Below are 13,148 nucleotides of genomic sequence, written 5' to 3' on the forward strand. Positions count from 1 at the left end.
TAATAGAAATTAACATACACTAATAAAAGTTTAATTAAATTTTATTCTCAAACATAAACTTATAATTAATGTAATAGAACTATATTAGTAATAAAATATTCTTTTGAAGCCTTTTTTATCTCAAACATAATTTTATAATTAATTTAATAGATGTATACTTTTGAGGCTTTTTTTCTTAAAAATAATTTTATACTTAATTAATTAATTAATTCTTTACTCTCTTTGCCCTTGAGCCGGCCCTGGAAGTCGCTATCCCATACCCATTTCCATTAAAAACTTTTATCTTTATTACCATACTTAAACACAACGGGTATTAAATTTTTGTCTTGTCTCCATCTCCATCGAATAACAGTATATACTCATATCCATACATTTACCTAGTTTTTTATTATTTCAATATTAATTAATTAATTTTTATTAAATAATAAAAATTATGGCAAAAAAAATATAATATTATCAAATATTCAATATTATAAAAGTGTAGAACTTTTAAAAAAAATTATTTAGAAAAAAATATAAATTTAAAATATAGCAAAATATAAAATCTATTAATAGAATTTTATAAAAAAATTAAAATACAAAAGGTATAAAATTCAAAAATTCAAATTTAATTTCAAATTCAAATTAGATAATTATTTGTTGAAATTATTAGTTGTTTAAATTAAAGTTAATGATTAAAAAAATTACTCAGTACTACAATTTTTAGTTTTGAAAAAAGGTTAATAATAAATGTATAGTAAAGAAGCACTTGTTCGTGGCTGAGGTATGGTGAGCTGGTGAGGTATTGTGATAATATATGTGATAGTTGTCATGATGTAAATTGTTTGGGTTCTGAATTTTGTTATGGACCCTACTTTTGCAACCAAAATCCTTATTTGTCGTCATTAAAAGTCCAACCTCGTGCAAATTTGTTTGTACCCATGTCGTCATTTCTTTGTTTTCATCAATTTTTTTTTTTAGAAAAAAAAATAAAGTCTTATGTACCGTAAAAAAAAACCAACTTAGCTTCAAGTTGAGTTTCATATTCAACCTACCTTAATGGGGCTGTTTGTCAGCAGCTTCTGAGAATATTTACTAGGAATTATATACATGTAACTATGCTAATATCTATTAGCGCAAGAACTATTTCTTGCATAAATCAATGATATGAGTTATTCATATCACTTATAGATGATGCCATATAATAGATTTAGCATGTTTCTAAATGTTGGTTAGTAATAAAATATATCCGCATAGAAACCATTTCCATTATTGTATATGAAACCTTCTACATATGTTTAAATATTAAATGCTTTAGAATGTCAGTTTTATTTAGAAGTGCCTGATTTGCATTATTTATGATTCAGATTTTTCCATTAAGAAACATTAAGATTCCTTGCAAGATCGATATTCTTATATGACAAGTCATGATTTCCCCCATGTACTTATCTCAAATCCGTCATAAAGATAAATTATTGTATAAAAATGATGATTTAAATTACGTGTATTAAGTTTCTAATTATTATACATAGTTAATGTAAAATCCTCTATTTCTGCCCTAAAAATTTAAAGGACTTAGCTCCATTTGTTGGGTCTAAGGGCTGGTCTTAGGGTGTCTAAAGCTCCTAAGACAGTTTAACCCCTCTCATTTTTGTTATTCGTGCAAAAACAGTACCTTACTCTCTTTTTCTCCCCTCAACAGAAGTTCTGCTAGGGTTTGGATCTCTCCATCTTCAAGCTAGCTCAACTCCGTTCCTACGTCACATAAGTTGGTCTTCAACTCGTATCCTCTCCCATCTAGCTATATTTTTGTGATTTCAGTTAGGGTTTACCGTAGTGAGCTTGTCCTAAATCTGTCAGCTATTTTTTTCCAGCTTTGAATATGCTCTTAGAGCTACAGTGCTCAACTGTTTGAGTGTCTGAGACCTTGACTAGTATTTTTCCAGGTGAGAGAAGCTAGGGTTTATGTTTTTAAAGTTATTTTGCCGATTTTTGACATGTTTGTATGGCTGTGATGCTTGAATGAGGTTGTTGGTTGTAAAAATGTATGGTGTGCGAGTATGTTTGATTGATGTGGCTTTACTCTTTTTTCTACACTGCACACTTTTCGTATAATGAAGGTTCCTACTTTGTTAACCGTTGGATCGAGCTTAAATGTTTACAGCTGATCCTTAACACATAATTATTAATTGTGACCGGTCGGATCTTGAATCGGAGCTATGTAGTGAGAGCAGTTTTTATCGCAAGGTCACTGTAGTTTGGTTGTTGACAACACTGCACACTTTTCGTAAAATGAAGGTTCCTATTGCGTTAATCGTTGGATCGAGCTTATATTTTAACAGCTGATCCTTAACACATAGTTCTTGACTTTGACCGCTCCGATCTTGAATCGAAGCTCTATAGTGAGAGCAGTTTTTATCACAAGATCACTGTAGTTTGGTTGTTGACAGCATTGACCTTTATTGCTTGTTTCGTGCATAACTTTCTTTATAGTTATTCAATTAAGTTGGTTCTTGTTTCATTTGGTTCTTGATTCAATAATATTTAATTTGAATATAAATACAAAATTTTTGGAGCTTTACACAAGCTGTTATTTTATTTCTAAAATCCGAAAATCGTTTGCATAATGTGTTGTTAAGTTGGATTGCTATGTTAAAGTATGAGATGAGTGAATATGCATGAGTAAAATGGTTTATGGATTGTGAATGATGAGTTTGGCTTGATCTTGGTGTGTAATGAGTATGGGATGATTGGTTATAAAAGTGACATGGAATTGGTATCAACAATAATGTTATATTGATTGATGGAACATGATGTTGGTGTGGTCAAGATGTAATTCCACGATAGTTTCGTGGTGGTGCCTCATAGGTCAAGGCGCAATCCCATGAATCTCTAGGTGAGATCTCATGGTGGTGCCTCATTTGGTCAGGACGTAAGTCCATGAACCCTATTAGTGGGAGTTCATGGTGGTGTCTCATTTATATAATTTAGTAAGGATTCAAGGTAAGGATTGCATCCTGACACTCTAAAGAGTCAGTGAGTCTCACGTAAAGCGTACTGACTCAAGTGGTGAGAGTAGCAGGAGGCCTGGAACACTTTAAGGCTAACCTTGTGCATGGGGGGATGAAACACTATAACAATTAGCTCGGTAGAGCAGTAAAGGCCACCACAAGTGCAAGCATCCGCTGAATCCGACTAATTATACGTATCCAGATAAGTCGTGTCTTGAGTCTTAGTGTATTAGTTGCAAGTCATCACATGATTGGTTGATGTATGTATCTTGGACTTTGAAAATGTATGCACTTATATGATAAAATCATTTTCTACTCTAGTTTACCCTCTCTACTTGTTGTATGTTCTGTGTGTGTGGTTTTCTATTTTTGTGATGATCATTAATTTATTGATGTGAGCAGATGCGAGAACTCCTTGTGGTCAACAGGGTAATTGAGATTCCGCTGCATAGTCTATCTGAGTTGGATTCTGCTGTCCAAGTTTCTTTAGGGCTATAGCCTATGTATTAGTCTGCTCTTTGGGCATTCATTTTGAATACTATCGATCCTCATACTTTGTTTTCTATTGGCATCATGGTGTGCCTCAATATTTTTATTTGAGTACCTTGGGTATTGTAAGAAGTGACATTATACTCCGTGACTCAGCCTCTTATATTATTTTGTGTAATGTTTTCATTTAATTATTTTATTACTTAAATGGGACGTTATGTAAGACCCGAGGAATTTAAATAATTAAATAAATAATTATTTAATAAATGCGGGTAGTGGAAGCCTTTATGGCAATTAATGTTAACCTTTATCATGTAAAAAAGTATTAGCTCAAATGGTTGAGAGTACTTGGTTGTATGAAAGAACTTAGGTTCAAGTCCTATGTATGACAATTGTGTAAATTATTTAATTTTATTATTTTTATGATGTGTTGGGCGTGATAAGAGAGTATACATTTCTAGATTTATAAAAGTTATCATGAAATAGGAATTGGTTGAGTTGGTTGTGCATTAACTTGATAATCGAGTGGTTGGACATAGACAAGGGAGTTATGAGTCTTAATTAGACTTTAAGGACAAAAATTAAGTAGAAGATTTCAATTATTTTGGTTTTTATTTTATTAAAATTATTTTAGGGCTAAAAAGAGAAGGGGACTAGGTTAAATTCGTGTGGCTATTATGAGAGAGTTTAGAATCCTGAAAGAGTTGAGTTAGGAAGGCATTAGAAGGTTGGGAGAAGGTCTCAAGGGCGGAGATTAAAGTTGGCGCAAAGAAGAGTGTCCGTGGATTAAAATTTAGCAGGAATTACATGTTAGGGGAGCTGACTTTGTTTTCTTTCTTGGCTTTTTACACCTGTTTCTTGTTTTGTCTGGACTCTTAGTGGTTGTTGTTTATTCTTTTACTGATTACTTTGCTGCCATGGATACTGCCAATGTTTTTCTCTTTATGCTTGCGGTGCAGACCCCATACGTTTGGGTATAATCGCATTTTTGGTTCTAGTTCTTTTTCTTTTTCCGCACCTATGGTTTCACATGTAAGTGGTGTGGAGTTTTGGTTGGAATGGAGTTTTGGTGCAGTGTATGCGGGGCAGCTTTTTGGGTTCAAACCCTATTTTTCTTGGTACAGTAGTTCACGTTGCACAGAGGGTTAATGGCTGGTACAAAATGTGACCAAATGTGGTTTTGCGAAGTGGTCTCTGTCTTTTCTTTTCAAGTGTTCGGGGGTGCAAATCACACAGGTATTGGTCTCTATTTTAGGTGCAGACTTCCTATTATTTAATAGTATAGGCTTTAGTAACGTGGTTTTGCTTTTATTGGAAGGAAATCCTAATAGTTTTTCTATTCATGTTTTACGTACGAAGCCTTGGTGCAGATTTTATATATAATGGTTTACCTTTTATTTACATCTTAAGTTTAGTTAGTTGGTAGGGTCCACATCGTGTGCCTTGGTGCAGATTTTGTTCTATATCTTAAAAGCTTTGGTTTGTCACGGGTTTCACTTATTGAATGGAAAATATTTGCTTACATTATATTTTAGCAAGTTACGTGAATTCCATTCACGTTGGATTCTTTTATTTTATATATATATATATAATAATAATAATAAAGGTTATGAAATCTAACCTATATTGAGGGGACCACAAGGGGTATTCACAAAGTGTAAATGTTGATGCTACTATGATTAAATACATATATTCGCATTATGAAATTGTGTGCCTTGAATGTTGGTTCTTTAGAACTTGCGTTTTGGAATACATAAACCAGTAGTTTCGCGTTACTGGTGTAGCGCCTGGCGGGAGAGGATTGGACCGCTAGGCGATAGCTACTAATAGACAGCGCTAGGCGATAGCTACTAATACTATTAATAGACAGTGCCAGGCGACGCATGTGATGCGTTAGGCGATTTCAGGCGCAACGATGGGTTACACATGGAATTCTACACAACTTTGGAAGGAGGTCTTAATACGATACTTTGCTCGGGGCCCAGTTACGAGTGCAACTTGTATTGGGGTAACACGTGGCCACTCGAGGTTGTAGCCTGGTGGTTTTGGAAGTCTAGTGGAGTGTGCGAGATCGTGGCTTGTACGGTTGGGTTCCAGATGATTGCCCTCTTTAGTGTAACTGATTGAGTTTGGTAGTCTGGGGACAACTACGAACTTATGTTTGTTTTGGGGAACTCCACTTGGTGTCGCGGTGTGAGACCGTGGCAAATTCATTCCCACATGTGGACTATCAGGTGGTGGCTTGTAGTCGGAGGGGCGAGTAGACACTCGTGCAGCAAAGATTGATCAGTGTACTCACCAAAGGGTGTAGAATCAAGAGGTGCCTAAATTATTGGTTGAAAGTTGATGCATTGAGGAATGGGAAAATCTAACTTGGGTTGTAGTTTTGAGTTGCTTCACTTAATGTCTTGTTTTAGTTGTTATTTTTTTAACTGAGCTCACCCTATATGTGTGTGTTTGGTGATGATCATGTAACTTGTTACATGGGAACAGATGTTGATGCAGGTGAGCGTGTGGATGGTTAGCGATGGAGTGGGGGAATTGCTATGGGAGTTTATTCATTTTTTTCTTATATAGTAGTTTAGAAAATATTTTGTATTGGATTTATAAACACTTTATGTTTGTTATAGTTGAACACCATGGTTTTAGTTCAGTTTGGCGCATTGAAATAAATGTTTTAAATTTTCTCGCGTTTTGGGAAAGAAGTTGTTAATTAAATGAGGTTATTAATATATTCTCCAAACTTTTATTTTAAATAAGTAATTTCTGGCTAGGACGTTACACGTTACACTTAAATAAATTAGCTATTATTTAACCGTGTTAATTTTTAACTTACTACATTTAACTGTGATGATGATCTTACTTTGTTTGAAGACTTAACTTTTGGACCTGCCAATACAGTTATGAGAAAGGATTTAAGAATGAAGAGTTTGTTTGGATTTAAAGTTTTTACAGGATTTTCAAATTACACCTTACTAAAACTCCCTTCCTTTAACAAGGAATAAAGTGAAGGAGGTGAATAATACAACTCAAAAGCAACTGTGAGAAAAGTGATTAAAATAAATCATCAAAGAAACTTGGTAGAAATAGTTAAGAATGAAAGTTTGCTTTGGAGGGAAAGAACGTGAAGGTTGCAGGAGAGAATCAACAATTCTCCACAGAATCATCAGAAGCTTCAATGTCATCCTTTCTCGTTCATCTAGAATGTCATCCCTCGAGTTCAATAGAACAATTCAGATAGAACCACTATCAATCAGTCTAATGAGAATTCCATATAACTCTAATCCAAAAACAATAGTGAAACAACATGGCAACCAAGGCCCTCAATCCCTTGATTTATGATATTGTGAAAGAGTCAATGCATACATATGTTCAAAGATTTATCTCCTTATTACTATTGTGTATTGTTTACACTGAATCTTAGTAATATAGAAACATTATCAATACTTTTATGATTGTATTATTTTGAAAAATTTATGTAAATATACTCTAATAAGGAAATTGTGTAATATATATATACATATATATATATATATATATATATATATATATATATATATATTGTCCCAACCACACCACACGAGTATGCGGCCCTCAGCATTCCTCAAAGCCGCCCACTCCAGAATGAAGGTTACCCTATATGGCATGCGACCCTCAACACTCCTCAGAGTTGTCCACTCCAGAAGGAAGGTTACCCTATACAGCATGCGGCCCTCAACACTCCTTAGAGCTGCCCACTCCAAGATGGAAGCTCCCCCCATACGGCCTGGGACCAGTAACAACCCTCTAAACCACGTGATGATACTAAGCTCCCTTATGAAGAACACGACTTCTAGTGTCTCTCTCAGGCCGCTTATTCCTCAGAACCCCAGTAAAGCAGCCCCCATCCAATCACAACCACTTAAAGGGTTAGGCGGACAGGAAGGACCCAGCCACTCAAATCCACATGGTCGCATACCGGATACCGAACACTCACCACAGCCCTACTTGCGATTACCAATAATTTCCAAAGGACCTCTTGGTAAATTACTCATTAGGACTGGACCCAGAGGTAACTAAAAATGGGATTTGGGCCTAGAAGCCCATGTCAGGTAGGACCCACAAGTAAAAAAGGTATAAATAACAAACTATTCTATGCATTGATTACGCATTAAATATTCTTTGAATCCTTGACAAAACTAGCGCTAACTTAGGCATCGAAGTATCTTTTGCAGGCACCTCTGCATCGGTTCGGGACGACCACCGGAGCAAGGAAGGATCCATCAGAAGCCGAGTACCAACACAACTAGGTGAACCCAATGAGTACACTTTGGTCCTATAAGAACATATATATATATATATATATATATATCTATATATATATATATATTAGGTTTATAACAAAGAAACAAAAAATTGAAAAAGGAAATAACAGAATCAAGATTTTAAAATTGGAAACTGATTTTCATCACAGATTCGGTCACTGATTTCAATTACAAACTTGGTCATAGATTTCAATTACAAATTTGGTCACGTAGATTTGGTCATAAATTTCAGTCACAAATTTTGTACCAAATTTGATCATTGATTTCGGTCAAAAATTTGGTTAGTGATTAAGTCACAAATTTGGACAGATTAGTCACAAACAAAAAAGTGGCCAATTTTTTTAGTTATTATATTGGTCACTATTTCCTTCAGTGACCGATTTTAGTCATCTAGTGACCGAAAATTTGATCACTATTTGTTGTTTTTATTATAGTGAATATCTCATTAATTGATGGGGTCGAATCATAATCTATTGAGCATAAGTCAAAATTTGTAACAATGATCGTGATGTAGTCTTTTATAAAGATAAATGTATTATAATTAAACAAGATGGTACTCATTTTTTTTACCACAAAGAGGCAAGGAAACATGTATAAGAATGACATGGATGAATTGACAACTCAAAAGGTGTCTTGGTTTATGACAACACAGGAAAATCATTGGCTATGGCATAAGAAGTGTGACCACATAAACTTGAGACTACTTTTCGGATTTGTCATTCAAAGACAATCTTCTATGTGAATCATGTGTGAAGAGCAAAGAAGTTAAAAGTTAATTTAAAAGCATAAATGATGCTTCAACGCAAAGACCTCTTGAGATGGTTCATATTGATATATTCGATCTAATAAGAACTAAGTTTCTAAATTGTTGATGACTTAACCAGATGAACTTGGGTTAAATTCTTAAGAAATAAGGATGAATTTTACCAAATATTTTGAAGTTTATTAAACAAGTACAAAATGAAAAGGTCTAACAATTTTTTCTTCTAGAAGTGATCATGGCAGGTAAATTCAAAATGAAAAACGTTGCCAATTGTTTGAAAGTTTTGGTATTACACATGATTTTTCAACTCCAAGAACTCCATAAAAAAATGGTGTAGTGGAAACAAAAAATAGAGATTTACAAGAAATGGCTAGAACCATGTTAAATGTTAACTCCATACCTAAACATTTTTAGACAGAAGCAGTTAATACAACTTGTTATTTACAAAATAGAGTCTACATAAGACCTTTGATAAAAAAGACTCTTTCTGAATTGTGGAAAGAAAGAAAGCTCAAAATTTCATATTTTCATCCTTTTGGTATACAATGTTTTATATTGAATATAAGAGATAATTTAGGAAAATTTGATTCTAGAAGTGATGAAGGTATCCTACTTTCCTAATCAGAAACGTCCAAAGCATATAAAGCATATAACTTTTGGACTTGTACTTTGGAAGAAACCATACATATAAAATTTAATGATTACAAGCATGATAAGAAATTATCAAAGTTAGAAGAATGTTTAGGACTTGTAGGTTACAAAGGATACTAGAACATGCCTCACTATGGATGACCCTGCATTAGACCTCCCTTAGTAGACAGTGCCTTATCAGAAGAAGGGGAAGTAAATGCATAAAATGACTCATCAAAAGGACCAAACGCTCCTACTAAAGAAAAGGAACCCTCCTCAGACATAAAGAAATACCATCCAACTAAACACATTTTAGATGATCCCAAGAAAGGAGTCAAAACAAGATCAAAGCTCAAAAATCACAAAAAGTAATGACATCCCAAATTGAGCCTAGAAATGTGAATGAAGCTTTAAGATGAATTTTGGATAGAAGCAATGAAGGAGGAGCTAGATCAATTTGAAAAGAATGATGTCTGAACACTGTGAATCCTCCTTAAAATAAAAAGCATCTTTGGAGCAAAATGGGTATATAAAAACAAACTTGATGAGCAAGGTAAAGTCGTGACAAACAAGGTTAGACTAGTACCTAAAGGTTACTCTCAACAAGAAGGTATTGACTATATTGAAACTTATGCTCTTCTTGCTAGAATAGAAGTTATTCACATATTACTTTCTTTTGTTGCATATAGTAATATAAGACTACATCAAATGGATGTGAAAAGTGCATTCCTAAATGGTTTTATCAAGGAAGAAGTATATGTAGAACAACCCTCTGGTTTTCTAGAATTTTAGTTGTGTGCATAACTTTTTCTATAGATAGCATTTTGGGTTGATTCTTTTTTCATTGAGTTCTTGATTCAATTATCTTTAATTTGAATGTAAGAAAATAACTTTTGGAGTTTTGTACAAGGTGAAGTTTTATTTTTAAAACTCCTAACCAATTTGCATGATTTGTTAAGTTATTGTGTAATATACTTGGTGATTATGTGAATGTTTGGGATATGAACTTTTGGAATATAATGATGTATGAAAATGTGATGATGATAACCTTGTAAATGGATATGTGTGTTGTATATTGATGATATAATGTATGAGACTTGTTAAAATGTTAATTGAGAATGATGAATGGATTTTCAAGGGAAAATCCTTTTGAAGTATATGTGCTTTGGTGTACATTGATGTAGGGACTCAAAATTTGGAAGTTTATCCTAACACTTTACTAATCATTCAAACTCAGAGGAAAATGAATTAGGAGTGGAGAGTAGTAAGAGGTCCTGGTTGGAAGAACCATTTGTAGTTATAGGAACCAATATAGGACTAACCTTGTGGGTGGAAGTTATCCATCACAAGTGTCTAAGCTTCCAAGTAGTTATACCCCAATGCTTGTTATCTGGATAATTGTTATCTAGATAACTAAGTCTAATGGGTGTTTTACGATTTTCTTTGTGGCTTTAATAGTGTGAATTACTTAGTTTTCTAATATGATTTGATTCATGATTTATGATACTTCTTTTGTATATTGTCCTTTTGTCTTGTGTTTGTTGTTCTTTTTTTGTGATGACCTCCTTTACCAGTTGGAGCAAATAAGGAAGTAGGTAGTGAGGTACCCAGGACAGAGATGTTGATGCAACTGTCTAGTTCTTATATTAGAACTTCTTGGTTATGTGATTTTTTTATGATAAGTTGGTAGTATTTGTTGCCATTTTTTAGTTCCTTTAGTTCGTAGATGTGGAAAACCTTATATACTACCATGGTTATTTTGGATGATTGTAAAAGTGTAGTTGTGTATCTTGTTGTAACCGCTCATGGATTATCACCTATGTGAAGTTTTATTTAGTAGTAATGCACTATTAAAAGAGATGTTACATGTAACGATATCTGAGTTGTTCATCCTTAGGATGACTTGAGGGTTATGGGTTTGTCGAGTCTTGCAAGTTTAAGAGTTTAAGTTTAGATTGTAGAGATTGTTTATTAAATTGGAAGTATTAAGAATAGAAAAATGTTCCAATAGGATGATGAGGGTGCACACTCATAACTATATCAAAGATATTTTTCATTCTACTTCATGCATTCTAATGACATTTTCGTAATCATATGCATTGCACTTAGACAATATGCATATTTGATTATGATTAGTACCGAATGTTTATTTGATTGACAAATACCGCTTTGGTTTTAAAAAAATTCTTATATACAATATTTTTTTAATCAATTATGAAAATATCTTTGATTTCAAATAATTCTGAAAATATCTGGTTTAGAAAGATTATGATTCTCTTTCAAAATAACTTTAGTTGTTTCCTATTTTTCAAAGATTTTAAAAATTAAGTGTTGCAAATTATAAAATCTTTCTTAATGTCTGAACTACATCCTTTTGTAAAGTGTGACCAATATTTATTTATTCCAATCATTGCTAGATACATAATCACATCTCTCCTCTTAATTTAGAGATGTCTTGTGACAATGAGCTCAAACAAAAATATTCTTTCCTTTCACAAGAGAAAATCCTCTACGCCGTGTCCTTAAGGAAAACCTAATATATGTCAAAAGCGTACTACACGTCGGAAACCACAATTTTCCCCATCCTCGTGATCTTTAAAAGAAGATGTCTCTCCATCTTTTATGACACCTGCATCTAAATTAGAATCACCTTCTACACCTATTACCTTTCCATAAGAGTTTCTAAATCCCCCTAACATACCAAATATGTAGTGGCATGAAACTCGTAAAACCACAAAAACTGGTAGACATTTTGAAAAAGATTCTAGAGATGACTGTAGCATAAGAATAAAGATACATCATTTGTTTCCTTGAAGCATATGAAGCTCGACAACAGGAACATGTTTAACATGTTGCTGATAGCATGTCCATCAAAATGAAGGCTTCCTTTCATGACACATATTACCTTCATGACATACTTCACACCCTGTCTTCACCTAAGCTTGCCCCGTAGCTATGTTGATGTCTTTTACTTCTATCGCTTTTTTATGCTGACAAAAAAGATAGAAGAAAAGAAAAGGGGATAAGCAAAGAATAATAAAGCGGCAACAGTTTGGAAGCTTTAGATCTTTCGCTTTTGAATGTTTCTAGAAATTTTGTTTTAAGTCTATCGTTTCATTCCAACTTTGGTTTATTCCATCATAACATTTCAAATTTAAAGAATGATTTTATTGTTTTCAATTCCGCTTTGTGATCTTGTACCTATTAACTCTGATATCATAATCATAATCTTGCATATTTTGATAATTGAGATTATGCTTACCAATCATAAATGTTGACATAAATTGTTATATTGGTAATCTGATATACTTTTGATTTATTCTACTTTATATATGATTGATTGCCTTGATAGTTATACAATGAATTATTAATAATTGGTTTTGTGATCATTAGAAAGGGAAATTGTTAAATTAGACTAGCCCTAACAATCAATAAGGTTTTGATGATAGCAAAATACTCTATCAGACGAGTAAGTCTCAAGTTTAAAGTGAAATTGTCATTAGACGACTGAAAGAGAATGTCTAATAAAGATAGTAAGATTAAGGAATTGATTGATATGGTTTGATGATTAAAATACACAATATGTATTTTTGCTTACATATATTTAAATGTGTGTCAAAGAAAGCAAGAAGTTTGGTAAATGCAAAGGCCAAGTCTTAACATAAGACAAGTCTAATGATTAAATGAGTCAAGGTGTTAGATGAGTCCAACAATAGCAATCATTAGGTTAAAGCATTAGACGATCCAATTCTATAGACAACCTAAGTCACTATGCAGACGACTAAGGTGTTACACGACCAAGGGTTAGACAATCAAGGCAGACAACCAAGGCAGCTTAAGTCGTTAGATGACCAAAGTGTCAGACGACCTTAATTGTTGAAACATTTATAATACACCTTGATGGTTTGTTATTTGTTTTGATCTCTAATTATTCATGTCAAATAATATATTGACCAATTGTTTAAAACAGTA

Source organism: Vigna unguiculata, chromosome 5 (genome assembly GCF_037176805.1).
Source record: "Vigna unguiculata cultivar grain cowpea cultivar isolate G323 ecotype 2 chromosome 5, ASM3717680v1, whole genome shotgun sequence".
NCBI classification, from domain to species: Eukaryota; Viridiplantae; Streptophyta; class Magnoliopsida; order Fabales; family Fabaceae; genus Vigna; species Vigna unguiculata.